We start from the raw sequence: 15,242 nt of genomic DNA on the forward strand, positions 1-15,242 counted from the left end.
TTGGAAGCGAGCTACGGAGCTGCGAGGATTGCTTCGCTCACGGCTCTGCTTGATACCTGCAATATTTATAACTCGGAAAAATCCTAAATTTTTACCGGAAAAAAGGATTTTCATGTAAAATTGTGGATAAAATTTAGTGCACTCATATAACGGTATACGAAACGGGGTAGACGGACATCTGCGCTATTTTAATATGTATGAAAATGAATCCCTATTTCCGTTAGTCACATCGTAACTTCAGAACAACTTTATCGATTTAGAAATCTATTTATTTAACATTTATCTACTAAATAAAGTGTTCACTCTTTAATATGTGATAATTATTATTTTTTCTTTAGTTATGTATTATGACAGCGTTTTTAAATTAAATAAATTGTATAAATACAGGCCGCATCTGAATGTATACCGTCAAAATTATAACTCGTTTCATCTACAAGTTTGTGATATATTAATCCTGTACGCATGTTTATTGAATTTATTAATTTATTTTTATTGTTATCTACTTTGCATAATTTATAGTGATGATTCGTGTACTGTCATCCAAAATTAAGGCATTTGGAAAGAAGGTAATTTTTTTCCTAGGTTGGAAGGACTGTCTATAACATTTTCCAAGCATCTTTTTGTCAAAAGACTAAATTATTACCATGATACACGTGTTTTGTCTCGAATGATGCCAAAATCGCTCATTTTTTATTTTATTGATATCGTTCCGCAACCACCGTATTCGTCTAATTTGACTCCGTGAGACTTTTAGGTATTCAGAAAAATTAAAACGCCAATGTAAGGACGTCGTTTTGACACGACTGAGGAGATAAAAACCGGTTCGAACAAGGCGATGTAGGTTGTACCAGTAAAAGACTATTTTAACAGTTTCGAGGACTGGAAAAAGCGTTGGCAAAAGCGCGTTTTATCTGACGGGGAAGAATTAATAAAAAGTTGACATTTTATCAACAAATTGAACTTCATTTTGGATCACAGTATTATGTATTATAAGTTATTTGTGTATTTATGTATCTCATAATTACATCTATTCCTATCGCTTAGTGACCGTCCGTTCTGTTTTTCCTTGATCACCAGGGTCAATCAAAAGTTATTCGATAAAAATTTTCCGTTTCCGATCACAGTATTAACAGAAAGCCAAAATAGTCTAATTTTATAGAAAATGTTATCAAATTGAAGTGATTGAAGTGAAATGAATTTCTGGCGGTACAATCTGCTGGAAAAATAAGCAATCAAAAAATGAAAAATAATAATACGTAATAATTTTAATTTTAAAAATACTTCTTCTTCTCATTCTTACACTCTTATTAGAGTGATCGACGTAAAACCCCGGTCAGTTCTACTGCGCCTGCTACTCTAGCTATGCGTCTCCGTGTAGCTCGGATTTTGGCGGAGTCATTAATTTCCTGACTTTTAATTTATATTAGTGAGAGTTTTAGATTATGTTTGTCCATCATATTAAAAAGTGTGTGTCCAAGAAATTCCTTGCCTTCTCCTTTACTTACCATATTATCATTAAGCCATTTGTTATTACTGTGGCCATTAATTTTTGTACAAGTGTACGATACATTGACAGTAAATCAGCTAAACATTCATCCCATTAGAGCCTTTGAATGTACACGCTATTTGCAGGAGAGTCCATCGTGAAGGTGTGCGCGGGTCTTATAAAGGAGGTTCTAATTATACGCTTTTATACTAGTAATTTTCAGTCACATGACATCTTTCATTAACTCAGTAAATAACAAACCCCACCGTTCTGCATCTAGTACAAAATTCATTTTAAAATTTGAAAGTACACATACGTTCTAAAGGTATAGGGTAAAAAATTCATAAACGCTTTTCAATTCCACAACCACTTTCCGAACGTATGTCTGCAGGTTTCCGCACGCAAGCTAAATAAAACTGTTTCTCTATCTGCATATGTCAATAACTTAAGCCGCATCGCTTTTAACAGACGGAGCGCAATTTGCGCACGTTCCGCAAACCCGGCGTCGTCGAGCAAAGAGCTTCGTGTGGGGCCATGAAATCTTATTTTTTTATTAAAAGATATTACGTAATATTTTTATGACTCTAATTAAAACATTTTCATAACTCTAATTAAATTTATAGTATATATTAATAATGGAAACCATGAGTTGATATCCGTCTTTATATAGGATGATTGGAATAAAATCTTAAAAGGGATGTATAGCTCATTTTTGTCAATAAATGTATAGTCACACCCCATAATATATAAAGTAAAATCGAAAGCTCCATAGCTTGGAGCATCGGTGAAAAATTGCCACTTTATTTATTTAAGCACTTCATAAATTTTATGTATACCGGCGAACTTAATGCCGAAGGCTTTCTCTGCCACTTAACCGCTTAGACGGTGCAGAGATAAATTAATAAAGACAGATAAAACTAGCTAATGTCAAAAAACACGAAGAATAAAATAAAGAAGTAAAATCAAATTGAAAAAGAAAATGATCACATGCAAACACGTTACATAATACGAGTACAGTTATTTTAACAATGTTCTGATACCGTATTCGTTAGAGTTACATTAAATGAATTCTTTAATGGAATCAGGCGTTACCTCGCGGAAGTACATCCTAAGTAAGAAAAGGACCAATATTTAGCCACTTCCGCACATGCAGTGGTAGTCGTGCAATAAAGTGCACCGCCCGCCAACCCGCTGATAAATGCGTATGCGGCAAACAATGCGAATCACACAACCGCCACCGTCAAATTACTCAACACGTGTTCACCCCTCCACGGGGCATCTTCAGGAGTTATGTTACACTGATTAGTGCCAAACACAGAGTCTCTGTGATATCGCATTTATCAGCGGGCTGGCGGGCGGTGCATTTTATTGCACGACTACCACTGCTTGTGCAGAAGTGGCTAAATAATGGTCCTTTTCTTACTTTGAAATGAATTCCTCATCTCCTTTTTTTATCATTTACGACATCCGTACAGGGTTGAAACACCTTCCGCCCGCCCCAAGCGTTTCGCTAATACTTTTATAGTGTAAACAGTCTATTAATGGAACTACCTAAGGGCGTCGTTGTTTTCAAGTAACTGTAAACTGGGAGTCTTCAAGACAATATTGAATAGGTTTCTTCTAGGCAATCATGTAGCATCGTAGACCACGTCATCCCTTGAATTGAGATGAGCATTAGAATGCTTTAAACCAATAAAAACAATTATTATTACTATTTTTACGGCAGACGCTGTACTGCCAGATGTCACTGGCCTATCCCATTTCTATACAAAAAATAAAATATTGTAACACATTTCAGAGAGTTTAATTTATACAGGGTTGTTGGAAAAAGCTTTTTTGTAAATGAGTTACACATTCAGCTCCTAAAACTATATCACTTATAGCCAATCACCTGTATAACATTAGATTTTTCCGTCATTAATTAAATATAAAAATTAAATTTGAAATTAGTATTAAAGAATTGTCGTCTGTATTTACAAAAACATCTCGTAGAGCTTTCTAAAATGAGCTTTTGAATGAAGACAGCGTCACTTATCTTTTGGTATTATACAAAATTAAACCCAGGATTCTGCTGCCCATTCTCTGGAAACGTGAGCAGTGGCAATCCTGTATAATTGATGCATAAAGTGTGAATCATACATATCTCAGTATATACAGTATACCCGGGTAATCGAACCCACGACATATGATCGCAAGTCTCGGTCCTCTAACGCAAGGCTACCACTATTTTGGGACATGCATATGTAAGATGCACGGTAACATATCTTAACGAAACCACTTCAGTTTTTGTTTTTGGAATTTCTGTTGTAATATATTTTATACAACAATTCAAAATAATTTTTTAGGGTCTGCCGAATTTTGACAGTCAGCTAATGGTGAAAAACTACACCAACGTTGCGGGAGTCCGTGTTCGATCTTCACTTTGGAAGCTTGGTTATAGTTGTTTAAAATTTCTAGAAGATTCCAGACAAAAGTGAAATTATAAAAACTGGGCAACAGGTATATTATAGTAAAGTACAATAATAAAAGTTAATAGAAAATAACAAGCGACATTTAATTCTTGCAACTACCAAAACGTACCCATTTATTCTACAACTAAGTTAGATGTTTCTCGCGACTTAACTTTTGCGGTCGCTCCCTAAGAACTTTACAGAACAATAGCATTAAGCTGCTTTATACAACTAGAAGAAAATCTCTGCGAAAGAGAAACGAAGTTATATATTTTATGCATTTTAATTTTAACAGATCAGATTCACTTACAGTTTTGTGGCACTCTTAGTCGACTTAAACTTCTGAGAAATTCAGCACGGAGGCATATAGTATTTTTGACTACAGGTCGTTTGAGTGGTAATTGTAGCGTTTGAGTAAGAATGCTCTGTTGCAGTGGGTAGGCCAAAAAAGACGCAGAACAGATAGTCTCTGGAGCCTTAAGGTTTTGGAGTGGATTACGGATCAACAAGCGTTAAATAGGATGTCCATCCTCAATGAGAGGGACGTTGTATGCAGGTCACTTCCGGGTCCCATTGGAAATCTATACAAAGGACTATGGATAGCTAAGAATATCCTTCAGCTAAAATAATGAATGTTGTACAAGCTAAGGATGTCTTGAGGTCTTGGTACGGCAAAGTAATTGGATAGGTAAGGAACATGTAAAAACATAATGAGCGATATAATCCACTTAATATGTTATTTAATTTATAAATATAAGTAGAAGTATAATAAACCAAGTCTAAGAAGTCACACATATCTTATTCCATCAAACAAAAGGAAACAAGCAAATGAATCGTATTTATAATCTAACTCTAAGCAAACCGAAAGCACTGCAACCCCACAGAACTCTCGTAGGTATGATTTAGAGGCTGTAGCTGTAGAAATAAGCTCCCGGACCCCAGCGACGATAAATCTATCGGCGCAGATTGCGCGCCGGCGTAGCAGCCGTTAAGCTGTTTTATGATCCCTTCGCAATCGTTGCCTGCGCCCATGCTACGGGAACTTAACGGCGGCGGGAGATTAACTGAGGTTATAGGCTACGAAGGCTACGCAGGCTACGGCGTAGCATATTGTTATATTCACAATATATCTGTCACTACGTCAGATTCAGGAGCTGGGATTTTATAGGTGGATTCTTTCACCACACTCATTTTTATTTAACATGTGATAGATTTTATAAAGCCTATCTATTTTTGCCGCATAATAGAGCCACAATGTTCAGGTTAAATATAAGAAATCTTGAACAAATGAAACGTACTAGTTCCTAACATTGAAAGAAATAAGCGAAAATTCAATATACCACGCACAGTTTAGCTAACAAAAAATATTATATTTTAAAACAAAAAAATGGAGTTTACATTTACATCGGTTTCCACAATTATTGTTTTTTTTATTATTAAAATATATTTTCCGCGGACATTAATATCCATACCTTTGTTTTTATAATAACATTTGACATTTCAGAAAAAAAAATTCTGACGCTTTTGCATGGTAAAGCCTTACTAAATCTATTAAACTTAAATCGTAAACTATTTAAAAGTAATTTGAAGTAAACTGATTATTATTATTATCATTTTAAACTCATTGTTGTTTTGTTTATTTTTAGTGATGCCATAATAATGTTCAAAATTTAAAATTGCAGATTGCACCACTTCTTCGTATCTACTCCATATTGGCATCCTCAGGACGTGCGTTAGCGTCTGTGCGGCGGTTGCCGTATTCGCCACATCGAGTAATCTTGCGATCGTATCTTAAGTCTCGTCTGCGTAATATGTAGTTCGTGTGCGTGTGATATTGCTACTGCCGAATGATGGACACTGTTATATATCCTGAGGATATCTGTCGTTCAACTAACAATGATGAACCTTGGTCTGTTGTTTGACAAACAACGAAGGCTGCCTCTCTCTTTAGTCTCAGAGCCTCATGGATGGTGAGCGTCGTTGAACATCCCTCTGTACCGAATCCTTGGCTAATAAAAACTAGTTTATCGGCTTGTGTGTGAGTATCTACAATTATTTTAAAAATACTCTTTGAAGCTTCTAACTGCAGGAATTCGTTCTTACCCAGTGCGAAACAATTCAATAAAATTTCTCATCATTAGAATCTTAACACGTTCACTGCGGGCCCAATTTTGAAGAACTTTCAGCTGGTGCGGCTGAGGTCGAATCAGCCTCAAGCTGAACTTCCTAGTAGTGCGGTTGAGGCCTTTTCTGCCTCATGTTCATCAATATTTTTTACAATACTGAGTCAATGCTTCACAGACATAAAGAAAGCTATATTTGTTTTTGTCATACCTCATACGGTTGAGTGTAAACAGCCGCCGCACTAGAGAGAAAACACGAGTTTTACGCGCCGCACCAGTGCAAAGTCTACCATGAGGCTGAATCGACCTCAAGCCGCAGTGAACGTGTTAACATATTTACCCCTGGAGTAGACATGGTATGACGACACATAGATATACATGTTTTTTTTTTCATGAAAATTTTTATACGTATTTTTACATATAGTAAAAATACGTATAAAATTTGCTTACTTAAATGAAATCTATTTTTTTCAATCACCAACTTGTATTTGAGTAAGTAAAGTAAATCAGTGATGTGTACCAAGTTCTTTACGCTACGTAGAAAATAAAAAAAAACATTTTTAATTAATTATTTAAGCAATCTCGTCTGTTATTTCATTCAGATGTGCCAGCGTATATCTCGTTTGAAATTAAATTTTATAATTATTTAAACATTAATTCTTGTTTCAATCATTTGATGAATCTTAAAACGACCTTACCGATTCTTAACATTATTATAGATATTCTTAACACTTTGTATAAGGTTCTGTAGTAAACAAAAAAGGCAAAAAATGTATATAACAACTGTTGAAACTTTTTGCATGTGACAGTTCGTTTTGAACGTGTAACCTTTGAGCTTCGCCCGTTTGTTAGTCCACGCGCTGCACATTTATATAGTTGTGTAGCAGCTGCATCGGCCAGTATGTATCGATCGCAAAATTAATGCATATACTTCACGAATAAAAAAGTGATCACTGTAAAACGTATTCCATCCATTTTTTTTTTCTTTTTTATGGTACCCGTTTTTTAAGGACCTCTCGATCTTATTGTTGGGACAGGGATATACTTTACAATAATTTTTTTATTGTTTTATTATTTTCTCCTTCTCCTTCTCTCTTTCTCTCTCTCTCTCTCTCATCCGTCATAATTTATTTTCATCGTCATACTTTTTTTCTCTCTTTCGTTCTTCATATTATCTTTCATTCTAGCGGTATATTTTCACTTTGTTATTATATATTTTCGTTCTTCGCCACACCTTCTGCAATTTTACATTTATTTATATATGTTATGGCCGTAGAAAATCTTTTGAAATACCTAAATACATAATACATCCGTTTAGGAATATTTTTCGTGAATAGTGTTACCCGAGCGGTAGAGCACTAAAACGCGAGTTTGTTTTCCGGTATAAAATCTTAAATAATTTACTTTCTTGCATTAATGATGTTCAGTTACCACTACCTTCAAAGAAGTTTCCTGAGGATGGGCAGTAGCGTTCTCTGCCTATCATAATACCATATCACGATCGCCAACCTTCCAAGCGTGGCGATTATGATGTATTCCCCAGAGATATCTTTGAAGTAGGCTTATTCCTTGTCATTGACGTCTATGGGCTGAAATGAGGAATTATATTTTCTAAACGTAAAGTACAAAGGGTCTATTTTAATTGCGTTTTATAATTTGAAATATTACTGTTATTATCTCCCTTACCTTCCCTGAGATGAAGCTTATTTTCTAACAACAGAAGCATTAATAACCCTACAGAACGTAGAGATTTAATTAGGGTAAACATTCAATAAATTATCTTAATTATGAAATTATAAAATATCATAAGCGAAAAATAAATAATGGAAATGAATTAGTAATCCAGGAAGATTCTTCGACCGAAATTTCTTTCCAAAAGTTTCAATGAACATTATAATTTAAAAAAAAATTGTTTATTATTACAAAATACAAAATATTTTGTTTATCTTTTAGCTTGCACGCTTGTGGAACATGTTACTAGTGTCAAAAAGAAAGGTCAAATATTATTTTTTTTAAAAAACAATATGGCTTCACCATTTGTCGCTTTTATATGTTATATTTAACATACTCGTCATCGAATAAATACAATGTGTTTTAACTATGTAGTTATTTTTATGATATATACTGTGATAAAGTGAAATTGTCATAAAAAACCGTCGTCAAAAAAATTCAAAGAACACAAACTTTTTGGTGCTGGAAAATCGTCTATTAGGGACCTGATTGATAGTGTTCGAATATCATTTGGTTCAGCTCGAACCATTTTGAAACATGTTTTATGTTTCAAGCGTGTCAAGTCTCGATAGGTCGATGTCATACCGTATTAGTTCTTCGCGACTTTTTTGACAAAAACTCGACACACACCGTCCACCAACCACCGTATTCACCTGATTTTGCTCCGTGTGACTTTTGGCTATTCAGCAAACTCAAAAGGTTAATACGGCGAGGCCGTTTTGAAACGAAAAACAGAATCGAAGAAGATCTTGAAGGCTGTACCGGGAAAAGACTATTCCGCCTGTTTAGAGAAGATAAAAAACGTTGTCAAAAACGGGTTTTATTTGACGAGGATTATTTTCTAGAAAACATATTTGTTTTTGGAGAATAAATAAACAATTTGCAGTTTATAAACAAATTCACCTTACTTTTTGATCACAGTATTATGTTTTATAATTTCGTGTATTTATTTAGATCAGATTTTCAATTCCTATCACTAGATGACAATTCTGTTTTTTCCTCGATCACCAAGGTTATCACCACTCACCTGCCTTGATCTCATAGCCATCATTTCAGCCACGTCCACTACTGAACGTAGGTCTCTCCCTTATATTTACAACAAGACAGGTTTGAAGTAGCATGTGCCCAATATCTTCCTGTAACATTATCATGCACTCTTCCCTACTTTGTAGGTAAACGTTCTTCGCTACTGTACACTTGCCAGGCCGTGTTCTTCGTTCCATCACCTTTCATTTATTTTCTTTTCGTCTGTCTTTATGCACAATTAAGAATAAAACAAATAACTATACATACAAACATGCATTTACATCAGAGTTCCCCAAACTTTTTTGTGTCGTAGACCCCTTGCCATGTTTTTCCGTGTTGGGTAGACCCCCTACTTACCTGATATTGATTTCCTGTAAATTTCTAACTATAGTGAAGCTTAGTGTTAAAAACTTAAAGTAAAAACACGTGTTAATTTATACATTTATTAATTTGATTTAAATTAAAAATACTCAAAATAAAATTTTGTGTTGTGTAAAATATACGTAATATTAAATAAACTATAAATAAAATAACATAAGCAATAAGTCAATATTTTTAGTGAGAAGGATAAACCTGATGCTTTAATAATAAATTATCAACATTTGGTGTCAATTCGATCTGTTTTGATATTATAAGATACTATGATGTATGTAAGTAAATAGGTACTATCAGTATATGTGTTGAGATCCACTATCGTGGACCCCCATTTTCATTTCATGGACCCCCAATTTTTTTTTCGCTGACGTAGACCCCTTGTAGGTTGTCATAAACCCCTAAGGGTCGATATAGAACACTTTGTGAATCACTTATTTACATTAACACGTATCAAATTTATTAATTAATAAATAGTATAAAATGATATATAATTTTGGCTATTCGACCTTGGAACCAACCAAAATCTTTTTTCAGATACTCCACCAACGACTCCGTGGCGCAACGGTAGCGCGTCTGACTCCAGATCAGAAGGTTGCGTGTTCAAATCACGTCGGGGTCAAACCGTTGTTTTTGTGCATATCTTTTGCATACATTTTTAAAATAAAATAAATTTAATTCATTTTAATTATTAAGTTAAATTTAATTTAATTAATTAATAGATAAAGATAAAATGCATTAATTCAGTATTGGAACTTTTAACAGACCTATTTTTGATCGACAACCAATTTTTTAACATATTTTCTTATTTGACTCTACTCTGCTTCGCAAAGTGTTGCAGTTGCAGAGAATAAGCAGGAAGAAACTCCACAAAAATATATATTTTACAGAAAAACCGATACAATTTTACCGCTCCGGTATTGGTAATTTGTATACTAGATGGCAAAAGGTTGTCGATAACGATGGTGAATATATTGTTGATTAGAAATAAAAACTTGGTAAAAATGTTGTCGTGTGAATTCAACTTAAGAAATCGACATTACTTTCCAGTCCCACTAACATATACAAAATAACTTAAAAGTTAACTTAGGCGATTGAAGCGGCAAAAGGCTTCGAAACCGTAATAGAGTCCGTGTTGTCTATTGTTTTTATATAAGTTACGCGACAAATTAGGCAATATGTTTAAAAGCCGATGTTGTAACGAGTCTTAAACAGCATATCCTTAAAATTTTTTGGTAATTTGTGGGACCCCTATAGGGGGACGGTAAAGAGTGTACTGCCCACTTTGCATTTTAATATAAACAAAAAAAATATTATAAACGAACGTACAAAAAATAAATCTTCATTTATATTCAGTATGAAAACCCGTGAACCCTTTGTGCACTGAATTTCTTTTGTTTCAAACTATTTACGACCGATTGATTGTATCAAACAGTCCGTTAACCTTGTAGAAGACGGAATATATCAATAGTAAATGGGAATATATTTCGTAGCGGGATAAAGAAATATCATTTTAAAAATACAACAATCTACTTACTTTGTCTTATATTTTACTTGACTTTGTATTATATTTTACACGCTTCTTTCAAATCCGAGTCGCACGCGGTAATGGACGATTGGGTAACTTTTGTAATATTTTTATTATAACAAATATATTAATGCTGTAAAAATTTTAAAAAATATATATTCATCTTAATTTATTATCATTTTTAATCTAATAATAATACTCGGAATTTATCTACAAGATCGAATCAAATGTGTTGGAAAATATGGCACATAAATAAATTGTACTTTATAAATATAGTTTAAATTAGTATAAAAAATAAAGTGGATATAAAAGCCTTATGGCTTTCTACAACAGAGTTGAAAGCAGCAAAGGAAAAAGGACAATTAATGCATAAGTTATCATAAATACTTAATGATAATAATAAAGCCATATTTCATTCCATACAAATGACTTGAAAATTAGCAATTTTAAATAATACTTTGATGATTTGGTATTGAATTTGTATAGACCCTCTCAGGGTAAAAGCCTCCTCAACAGCTTTCCATTTTACTCTATCCTTGGCAACTTGGAACCGCCCGTGACATGCCGTAGCCACGATCTCGTCAAGCCATCCGGCATTAGGTCTGCCTTTCGCTCTAGTACCTCGTGGTTCCGCCCTCCAAAGTCCCCCCCTACTCCCGTCATAAATACATAGTAATAAGAAATTAAAAATAGACCAAAGGATGATGTAATGTAAAATAATAAAATTGAGCTTAAGGGTCTAAAATTAATAAAAATTTAATAAAAAGAAAACTGGAAAAAAATTATAACTTATAAAAAGTCTATGCCAATTGAAGGTAGAAGCATGAAAGCGTGAAATTAAAAAAATGTGGTACGCTCTTAAGGTCGTCGAAAGACGCTGAATGGAAAAGCCTATGTCTGCCAGTTGATGTTCTACGGTTGTAGTGGCGACTAAAAAAACATAGCTCAACAGCAAAAATACCACTCTACCACTTTCAAACTGTCTCTACGGTGTCTTATAATAAAAACTTCCTAACAAAATATATCTTATGTATTACTGTATTTGGCTATGTTTATTTTTATTTAATAGTATATATTTAAGCAAAGTATCAACCCAAATTATTTAACGATTTAATACAGAAATAGCACCAAATTATAATCTCTCTAAAAGAGAAGCAACTGTTTTACATTCTATGGATTTAATTCAATGTACGTGTACCGAACCATTATGTTGTAAAGATATTGTCAGAGTGCCATGTTAGGCGATTTGCATAGTGAGTTCAAGGATGTCTCCTAGCAAAGTATCGGCGTGTAATGACCTTCTTGACACTTTTCTGTATCAAATTTTGAATGATTCCACCAATGCTGCTTTGAAAGCATGTTACAAAAATTAGCTAATTTTTCCTATTGATAGGCTTAAATTCTTTACCAGATTAAATAGATTTATTAATTTTTTATTAATAGATTTCACTGTTAAGTATCTCCTACAGCCTTTGCATACAAATTAACTACGAATTTATTCTTAGTTATTTTGTTAACTAGGTCGTAGTGCCTTTTTGTCTTGTTTATGCGATCTTTAGTTATATTTATTTTCCAGGAAATAGTAAGTTGAATTTATTACATGTAATCACATGAACAATACAACAACTTGCATCAGTTGACTCCAATCATTTGTTGATGATGTCGGCAGTGATGTCGCCTGATTATTTTTGATTTAATTTAGTATATGTCTGAGTATATATGTACGTATAGATACTGAATTACCTCACTACTTGCCTAAAATACTAGCATAACTAGGATTTACAATAGAAGAATGATGTCGCTTAATTATGTTGATTTCATTTAGGCTATATCTGATAAAGTGTATATGTATATTTTTTTATTTTATATTTTCCAGCTTATTCTCCACGAGTATAATAACACCTTGCAAAGCAGAGTAGAGTCAAAAATAAAATAGATGAAAAAATAAACTGATAATAAATTGTCGATCAATAAGCCATTAGCCAATAACAAATGTTGAATAAACTCATTTTATCTTTATCTTTTTATCATTAAAAGTAACCTCTTTAAAATAGTAGCTCTGCTTTTAGTTTACTCAGCAAAACCACTTTCTCTCCGATATTTATCACGAAATTGTGACGAATTTTATTTTCATAAATACGTTTGAATATAACTCAATGGATAAACATATAGATAACATATAGATTCATTATTATATTTATACGAAAAGTTACACTTTTACTTTTAAATTTTAACGATAGCGCAATGAATGTGATACGTACAAACAAGTCGTTTACACAACGACTCCGTGGCGCAACGGTAGCGCGTCTGACTCCAGTTCAGAAGGTTGCGTGTTCAAATCACGTCGGGGTCATATTTTATTTCTAACTTTTAAAAAGATTTTCATGTCTACTTTTTATTTTACTATGCAAAATATTTTAAAATTTATTGTAAATTGTTAAAGATTTCGCCCATAACATTACATTGAGACTACGACTAGGATACACTACGACATATGTTATCATGGAGAGAGCTTTGTTCAGGATTTATTTAAGGGATCGAATCAGAAACCAGAAAATCCGTTGGCGAATGAAAGTAGCCGATGTAGGATTGGCAAGTCGACAGTGGGGCTGCCACATAACAGCACGAGAAATCTAATTACATATATATATATATATATATACAAATATATATATATATATATATATATATATATATATATATATATAAATATATATATATATATTTGTAAAAATATAATATACAAGCATTGACCGCCCATAAGGTGGACAAGACGGATGTACAAACCGCAGCTAGGATGTCCATCTACAAATCCACGAGGTGACAGCCAATCTCGTTAAAATCGTTGACGCTGGATGCAAGCCGCTTGCAATTAGTCCTTCCTCTTCTTCTGATGAACGCCCACGGCTGGACATAGGCCTCCCCCAAAGTTCACCACGATGACCGGACTTCTCGAGATCTTAACTATGTCGTCAGTTCAATTAGTGGGGGCCTACCCAACGGTTGTCTACTGACGATCACCAACCTTCCCTACTTCAACTTCAGACGAGGATATCTTCGAATAACATCGGTGATCTTAGTTCTGCTATAGATCTTCTCATTTCTAATTCGATCTTGCATAGCCCTCTCCTCCTACTCCTGTTCTTTAGTTGACCTTGAGTCTTCTTATCAGGTCTGACGTTAGTGACCGCGTCTCGGATGTGTACTATTGGAAGTATATGCTCATATATAGTATTATATATATATATATATATATATAGAAGACGTTTATGTCCAGCTGTGAACAACCTGCGTATGATGATGATACCGTAATGTAACTTCCAACTTTAGCAACCGTGAATCGGGAAGCGTAGCAACGAACGTCCATAAGGTGGATTTTGTTAAAACTGTCGGGTTATTAGAAATCTAGATTCTGAATCGATATGGATGCATTTTAAGCGATTGTATACTGTATTTTCGAAGAAAGTGCTTTCCAGTAAATAATTGACGATAACTCAAGTTTACCCATACAGCCTTCGTTTCAACTTATTCACTTTATCCCTACGAATAAGTGAATGTACTACATAAATATTTATAAGTGTCGAACGAAATCCCGTCGCAGTACAATCGAAATATTAAAGTCGTACTATATCATTTGTCATTCGAAATATTCTATTGTTATTCGGGAATCATATCGTGCGTGCGTTTAATATGCAAATACGCAATTATTTTCAGAATAACCGAGTTTCAGTTTCATATTATTGTATTATATTCGCTTCTGTCACTTTAATAATTTATATAATTAATGCAGCGCAGGCCTAAAAGCGACGCGGCGTGAACCAGTTACATAGTTTTTATAAAATAGACATAACCTCAAATAACACCACTCCTCTAAATTTATGTCATCTTCTCATTTTACAAGCTAAATTACATTAACAGTTATAACCCATTAATACATATAAATGAAATTTGAGTGTCTGTTTATAATGAAATAAACGCTATTTTCACAAAAAAAATATTTTGTCTATATGTTTGTTCCGGCTAATTTTTTAATCTTATACTTACATATAGATGATATAATAAATTCCACGCAGACGAAGTCGCGAGCACTGCTAGTGTATAATAAAAATTATTTTAAATCTTAAAATAAATATATGCTTTATAATAAAAAAATAATAACGTGTGTGTTACGTTAAAAAGGTCTTAAGGAATAAAGAAATTTCTCTATTCTTAATTGAACGAAATACTACTATTTTCATTCATAAAGTGATCACTCTGAATGTAAGATAGATTATTTTTCCCATAGGTATGTTACAGACTGATAATTTCTAGAAGTACAAAATCTGCATTGACAGATAGAAAACATTAGTTTATTTTAATATGAGATAATTTCAGTTTAGTAAACGCTGTTTCTTATTTTATGATTACTGAAATATTTACAATATAAAAAAATATACTTAGATTGATTGTAACATTAATTCCTCTTTTCAGCCAATAGACGTCCACTTCATGGCACAAAATATCTATGGAGGTATATATACCATAAT

The 15,242-nt window shown here is 33.4% G+C and overlaps 2 non-coding genes across 2 annotated transcripts; both read left to right on the plus strand.

The window, feature by feature from the left end:
* Window positions 1-9,738: 9,738 nt before the first annotated feature.
* TRNAW-CCA (transfer RNA tryptophan (anticodon CCA)) lies at window positions 9,739-9,810 on the plus strand. The gene has a single exon. It is a non-coding gene; the product is annotated as a tRNA-Trp (tRNA).
* A 3,187-nt stretch (window positions 9,811-12,997) lies between these two features.
* On the plus strand, window positions 12,998-13,069 carry TRNAW-CCA (transfer RNA tryptophan (anticodon CCA)). The gene has a single exon. It is a non-coding gene; the product is annotated as a tRNA-Trp (tRNA).
* The last annotated feature ends 2,173 nt before the right edge of the window (window positions 13,070-15,242 follow it).

The sequence above is a fragment of the Battus philenor genome, unplaced genomic scaffold (assembly GCF_028537555.1).
Source record: "Battus philenor isolate CCGP_79_NKW_IND1 unplaced genomic scaffold, ilBatPhil1.0.hap1 SCAF_2, whole genome shotgun sequence".
NCBI lineage: Eukaryota > Metazoa > Arthropoda > Insecta > Lepidoptera > Papilionidae > Battus > Battus philenor.